This window comes from Palaemon carinicauda, chromosome 2 (genome assembly GCF_036898095.1).
Source record: "Palaemon carinicauda isolate YSFRI2023 chromosome 2, ASM3689809v2, whole genome shotgun sequence".
In the NCBI taxonomy this organism is placed as follows: domain Eukaryota; kingdom Metazoa; phylum Arthropoda; class Malacostraca; order Decapoda; family Palaemonidae; genus Palaemon; species Palaemon carinicauda.
Genome location: NC_090726.1, coordinates 166,459,948 through 166,467,447, shown reverse-complemented (window position 1 = coordinate 166,467,447; position 7,500 = coordinate 166,459,948).

The window sequence follows — 7,500 nt, the reverse complement described above, 5'->3', positions numbered from 1 at the left end:
GTTAAGGATTTCCAGAACATGTTGGAACTAAAGAAGTTAGAGTTCGAGGAGTTTGAGAGAATCAGAGCACATGAGAGAACAATGCTTAGCATGCAGTTAGAGCTGGCCAAGATCCAGCAAGGTAAGAAGTGTGAGAGTACCCGCATCCATGAAGATATTGGGGAAAAGTTTAGTTTTGGGGATGCTCTAAAACTTGTACCTTATTTTACTGAGGAGAATGTGCCTGAATTCTTTAAGGCTTTCGAAAGGGTTGCTTCTAGGTTGTCTTGGCCTAGGGAGGTCTGGACCGTGTTGATTCAATGTCGCTTACTGGGCAAGGCTCAGAAGGTTTATAATGCCATAGAGGAGCAAGTATCTCGGGATTATGAGAAAGTGAAAGCTTTGATATTAAAAGCTTATGATTTGGTTCCCGAGGCCTACAGGCAGAGGTTTAGGAATTTTAACAAAACCCCGAACATGACTTATGTGGAGTTTGCTCGTGTAAAGCAGGAGCATTTTGATGATTGGCTCAAGAGTCGCCAAGTAACTACTTTGGCGGCCTTGAAAGAGTTGATATTGATTGAAGATTTTATAAAATCGTGTGCTAAAGATTTAAGAGTTCATTTAGAAGACTTGAAAGTGACTTCTTTTCCCAGAATTGCTCAGTGGAGTGATGAATATATATTGACCCATAAGGTTAGAACTGAGAACGTCAGGGGTAATTTCCCTGTGGTCAAGGGTAACTGGGAGAGTAAAAAGAGAGTGTTTGTTAACCAAAATAATTCTAATTTCCAGGCTTACTCTAACTCTAAAGCAAATTCCAATTTTCAGGTCAAAAATCAACCAAACAGTAATCCCAGTGGTAATTTTGTAGATAGGAATTTTGCAAAAACTAATAATGCTCATCCTAGTCGTACTATGACAAGTGGTGTGGGAAGTAGAACCTGTTATTGGTGTAATAAGACAGGACATATCCAAGCTAATTGTTTTGCTCGTCAGAGGTATTTACAGAGGCAGACTACTTCTCCTATTGCTGTGGTGAATAATGTTAAGGCTTCTCAACAATCTGTAGAGAATGAAGAAAATGGTAACAAAGGTAATAAAGAGAATGATTCCCCCATGTGACTGTCATTTAATAAGTATATTTGGCCAGGTAAGGCTGTAGTGACGTATCTGGGTCATGAGGTTGGTTTGGGGAAGGTTGCTCCTAAACATGCTAATATTGAGGTTATAGCCAACCTTCCTCAGCCGCGTAATGTCCGTGATGTCCGCAAAGTTCTTGGCATGTTAGGGTATTACAGGAGGTTCCTGAAGAATTTTGCTGACATCGCCCAGCCTTTAACTAATCTATTGAAAAAGAACACTAAGTTTTTGTGGAGTACAGAATGTGAAAAAACATTTTCTAATTTGAAATCGGTATTAGTCTCGGAACCAATTCTTACCTCTCCCAATTTTAATAAACCTTTTATTTTGGCGGTGGATGCCAGTGACGTGGGTGTTGGAGGAGTTCTGTTTCAGAGAGATGATGAGGGGGAAATGCACCCTGTATCTTATTTCAGTAAAAAGTTACTCCCGTCTGAAAGAAGGTATTCCACCATAGAGAAGGAAGCTTTGGCTCTGGTGAAGAGCGTAACCCATTTTTCTATTTACTTATCTAGTTCTCTCCAGGTTGAAGTGTTGACGGACCATAACCCGTTGGTATTTATAAATAAGATGAAGGGAGCGAATCAAAGAATTCTGCGATGGGCACTTCTCCTTCAGGAATATAACCTGGTCTTTCAGCATATAAAAGGAGTGGACAACAAGATCCCTGATTCACTTTCTAGGATGTGAAGTGTGGGCTGCTGTGCCGTTTCTTATTTTTTTTATTTTCTTTTCAGATGATGTATAGGCTATTAATGTATTCTAAGGTTGTTTTTGTTTATTTTTTGTGCAATCCCGGAGATCCCTGTTTGTTTTTTTTTGTTTTTTTTGGGGGGGTGGCCAGTTAGGTTAAGTAGTCTTAGTGTAAGTGTTTTGGTTGGTCATGTTTACTTTCTTATTTTCGTATTAAGGTTAAAAAAAAAATATTTTTCCTGTTTAGTCAAATTAATTTTTTTTTTTCGTTGAAGGAGGAAGGTGTCAGGCAGTAACGTAATTTTAAAGTAAAATCTTGTTGTTTTGCCTTTTTGCACTGATGGCTTTCATTTTTATTTTGTTTATAATTTTGTAAAACTAAATTAAGTATTTTGCTGTTGGTTTTACACTAGTACATATATTTTGGTTTAAATGTAATGTTTAATTTGCTTTGGTTGAAAAAGCTTAAGTTTTGTGGCGTCATCTATTGAGTGCATTTTGAAGTGCGGCCTTCCTCAGTATTTTTACTTCCTTGGCAAATTTTTAACTCATTTATTTTTCTTTGTGGTGACTGGGAGTGTTGTAAGGAGAGGTGACTTGTGACTCTCCTAAAGTATTCTCGGGAGTCGAGTTCAAGGCCGTTGAAGACTCTGGAGCTGCTGATCTACCTATTGTGGATTATATATACAATTTGTCATTGAGCTGCTTCTTAATGTGGAAGGCAGTTTACCTGTGAAGCTACGTGTGAGAACAAGACTTGCAACTGGTTCAAGTGATCTACTGCTTAACCTGGACATTGACAGTTTGGTGTAGAGCAGGGTTCGAGAGCCTTTTTCATCTTTGATGGATATATCTACTGTATCAGCACCAGAGTGGTCTTGTTGGAGCAAGTAGGAGGCTTCTCTCAGGTAAGAGGAACATCCCCTGTATTTTGTCGAGCCGTAGACTGAAAGTGCATATCCACCAACGGTTGTGAAGGGCTGTTCTACTGATGAGAGTGACTACTTGTGACCATATTTTTGAGCAGCAGATGGACTCGTCTATATCAGTACCGGTCTGTGTCATAGGACCAATATATTTGTGCATTTAACTATTGTCAAAGCTGATGAAGGTTTATTATGAGAGTGTTGTAAGATTATGTACTTTAATATTAAGGTTTAGATTGTGATATAGGTAGGATTATTGTTTCTTTTTGTATGTTCTTCCACTTCTTTCCTTTCTGTTTAGTAATAGGTTAGCGTGGTGGGTAAAGGCTTTTGGATACCTTAACATTAAAGATTTGATTTCCTCACTATGAGTAGGGTTTAGTTTTAGCATTAGGTGACTCATTGAGTTAATCGATGGCATATTGTACTTAATCAATTTATTACTTTTTGATGGCCATCAGTGTTAGTACCTTTATTGTTGTAATAAATATTGTGAAATTTTTGCCCTTGTGTCTTTCTGGTTTTCCTCGTTCCTACTGATTTGAGTTTTTGTCACTGGATTTGTGAATAAGATAAAAGAACCCGTTATGGCTTCCTTCTAGAGGGAGTTCGTAACATATATATATATATATATATATATGTGTGTGTATATATATATATATATATATGTACATATATGTACATATATATATATATATATATATGAATATAGATACATATATGAGTATAGATACATATATGAATATAGATACATATATGAATATAGATACATATATGAATATAGATACATATATAAATATATATACATATATAAATATATATATACATATATATATATATATATATATGTATATATATATATATATATATATGTATGTATATATATATATATATATATGTATATATATATGTATTTATATATATATGTATGTATGTATGTATGTATATATATATATATATATATGTATGTATATATATATATATATATGTATGTATATATATATATATATATATACATACATATATATATATATATATATGTATGTATATATATATATATATATATAAGTATGTATATATATATATATATATACATATATATATACATATATATATATATATATATAAATATATATATATACATATATATATATATATATAAATATATATATATATATATATACATATATATACATACATACATATATATATATATATATATATTAATTTATATATATATATATATATATATATACATATATATATATATATATATACATATATATATATACATATATATATATACAATATATATATATACATATATATATACATATATATATATATATATATATACATATACATATACATATACATATATATATATATATATATATCTATAATAAACCTATATATATCATCTCTTTCATTTACAGTAGGGTAGATATTGGAAAAATATAAATAAAAAGGAAATGTAAATTAGTTCAAATGTAGGTAATCCTCACAACAATCCCTCTTTAGGATAGGGCTAACTCTTGTATTTTGATACTTCCGGCAAGGAGAGTCATAAATTTGCAAACAGGGCTGGTGTGCATTTCCTTCCCAGAGATATCACAAGAAGTTATGGCTGGGACGAGAAACATACATTCACCGAGAATTGCGAACATGTTCATTCAAACTCACTCTGTCAGAAGTGAAAAATTGTTCAAAGTTGATGCCTAGAGAACAATGCTTACAGCTTCAGAAATTATTAGACTTCCGTAGTTGTTTTCTTTATGAACAATGTGGGTCCAATTAACTAATTTCTTCTGGGAGGGTTTCCTTATCATGGACATCAATATGGTGTTGGTTTATTGCCCAGTGATTTCTGTGGGCCAGCATCCTTCTTCAAGCTTTTGGGGAAGTGTGTGCAATATAGTTTTTTCTGTGAGATTTACACATCTCACGGCAGAAAGTTTATAGATTCTGTACCAACCGTGTGTCACACGATCGTTCATAGTAACGACATTTTATTTTGTGTATATTAATCTCGTATGTTCGCTCTCCCCTCGCACTAAAAAGAACCTGAAATAACATGTATGGTTTTCTCACTGTTAACTGTTAACAGATGCAGTGTCGGTTGAACAGGAAATTTCCTGTTGCATTGAACCTGAAATAATGTGTCTGTTTTTCTCACTGTTAACTGTTAGCCGGTGCGGTGACAATTGAACAGGAAATTTCCTGTTACATTGAGTTTTTTTTATATAAAGGAGTGTTCTGTAATGAAGTTACTCAGTTGCTTTCATCCTGTCTTTGAGTCACAGCCTTCTCTCGGTTCGTCATATTGGTGACCCCGGAAGTTGACTAGCTCCTCCCGCCTTCCACACCCACTCGCCTCTCTGCCGTTGGTACTATGGCGGACTCTACGGAAGTTGGTGCTGCGGCTGCCCCATTGAAACTTTCGTCATTCACCAGCGGAGAAGCATTTGCTTGGTTTTGAGGCGCAGAAGTCCAGTTTTTCATCAAGGGCGTGACCCGCTCAACCACCAAAGCAGATTATGTTCATGTGGAACTACCCAAGGACACCTTCCCGGAAATATCCGACTGGCTTTGTGAACAAGGACACACCTCAATAGCCTATGACGCCCTCTAAACATACATTCTGCAGCAGTACTTGCCGTCACCAGCCGCCCGTATAGTAAAGATTTTTCAGCTCTCTCAACAACCGATGGGGGACCAAAGGGCTTCGCTCGCCCTCAGGGAAAGGACCAGTATCGCTCGCCTGCAACCTGCAACAGACGGCTCTCCTCATGAGGGGAACCTACTTCATGCCATTTGGATACACCGTTTACCCGAACCTGTACGTGCTGCTATACCTGATGTCGATAGTTTACCCATAAAGGACTTGATGACCAAAGCCGACACCCCTCTGGATAGCCGCTTCGAGACCTCCATCAAGGCCTCCACTCCTGACGAAGAGGATGCCTATTCAACATCAACCGAAGCTGACGTGAATGTTACAGGACATAAAAGCCTACCCCGTGACGTGCCGAAGCGGCAACAAAGGGCCCCCTCCCCCACCCACCACCACTCGCTCGCGCCTCAACCAACGACTTCTACAGCCACTTACTACCTCTCATTTGCCACAGTTTTGCTACTACCACAGCAGATTCGGGACAACCAGATAGAAATGTCCCAAGGATTGTCAGTGGCCAAAAAACGTGTAAGTAGGCCATAGCTCGTGGCGGTGGCCTCCCGTGTCTCTAATCTTTTCTTTTTCCATTATGCAGGAACGGGCGTGCGATTTTTGGTAGACATGCGTGCTTTGTCGTTCTCTTTTACCAAGGGAACTCTTCAGGACACAACTTAGTCTGTCTATGTCTGCTGACGTCCGCTTGGTAGCTGCCAACGGATCTGTGATACCCACCTACGGTTACGAGAACCTCACATTATCGTTTAAAAACGGTAAATTTAATTAGAAGTTTTTCGTTTCTGACGTCAGATTGCAAATCCTCGGTGCGGATTCCCCATGTCATTTCTACCTGCTGGTCGATGTCGCCCAACGAGGATTGGTCAACGCAAACTCGTACTTGTCGACACCTCTTCAACCCGCCCCCTTCAACCTCGCTCTCCACATCAGCGCACCCACGGATGCCTACGCCCACCTCCTCCTGTCGTACCCGGAAGTTTTCCGTCCAGAACTTCGCCAAACGCCCACGGCTCCTGCCAAGCATGCTATTTATCACCATATTAAGAAGACGGGACACCCAGTCTTCGCAAAATTCAGACTTCTGGCTCAGCAACGATTGGCAGCCGCCAAACAGATGTTCGCCGAAATGGAAGAAGTGGAACTTTGCCAAGAGGCCTTCAGCCATGGTTGTCACCCTTACACATCGTTCTGAAGAAAAACAGCTCCCTCCGTCCGTGCGGGGATTACAGGCGCCTGAACATGCAAAAAGAACTGGATCACTACCCCTCCCAAACATCGCCGATGTGACCTCCTACCTGCACAGAGCGAAGATTTTCTCTACGCTTGACCTCCAGAATGGGTATTATCAGGTGCCTAAGAACCTAGAAGACATCCCCAAGACCGCTATCAACACTCCGTTTGGTACATACTCCTTCAATTACTCTTATTTTGGCCTTCGTGATGCTGGGGCCCCTTTTCATCCTCTCATGGATGGCATCTTAGGGGACCTCCCCTTATATGTATGTTATTTGGACGACACACTTGTGTTCTCCTCCTCAGAAGAGGAACACCTTCGTCCCCTGCGCATCGTGCTCGACCGCCTGAAACGGTCCTGTAGTCCATTACGACAAGTGTACCTTTGGCGCCAACAAAGTGTCGTTCTTAGGGTACCGCATCACTCCTGAAGGAGACCATCCCCTCCCTGAGAAGGTAGAAGCCATGCAGGACTTCCCCGCATCCTCTACCATCAAAGCTCTGCAGGAATTCTTGGGCATAATCAACTATTATCACCGTTTTCTGCCAGCCATTGCCGTCACTCTTGCTCCCATCTATGCCTCCCTCAAGGGCAAGCCAAAGGACCTGAAGTGGGGTCCCCTTCAAGAAGTGGCCTTCTGCAATGCAAAGAAGGCCCTATCAACCGTTGCAGCTCTCACTTTTCCTATCCCACATGCCCTTCTTCTTCTCTCCATGATACCAGCATCGTCGCTATTTGTCCAGTACTCGAGCAGGTGGTCAACGGCTCGCCCTGCCCAGTGGCCTTCTTCAGCAGAAAACTGTCCAAGGCAGAATCGGGTTACTCTACCTTCGATT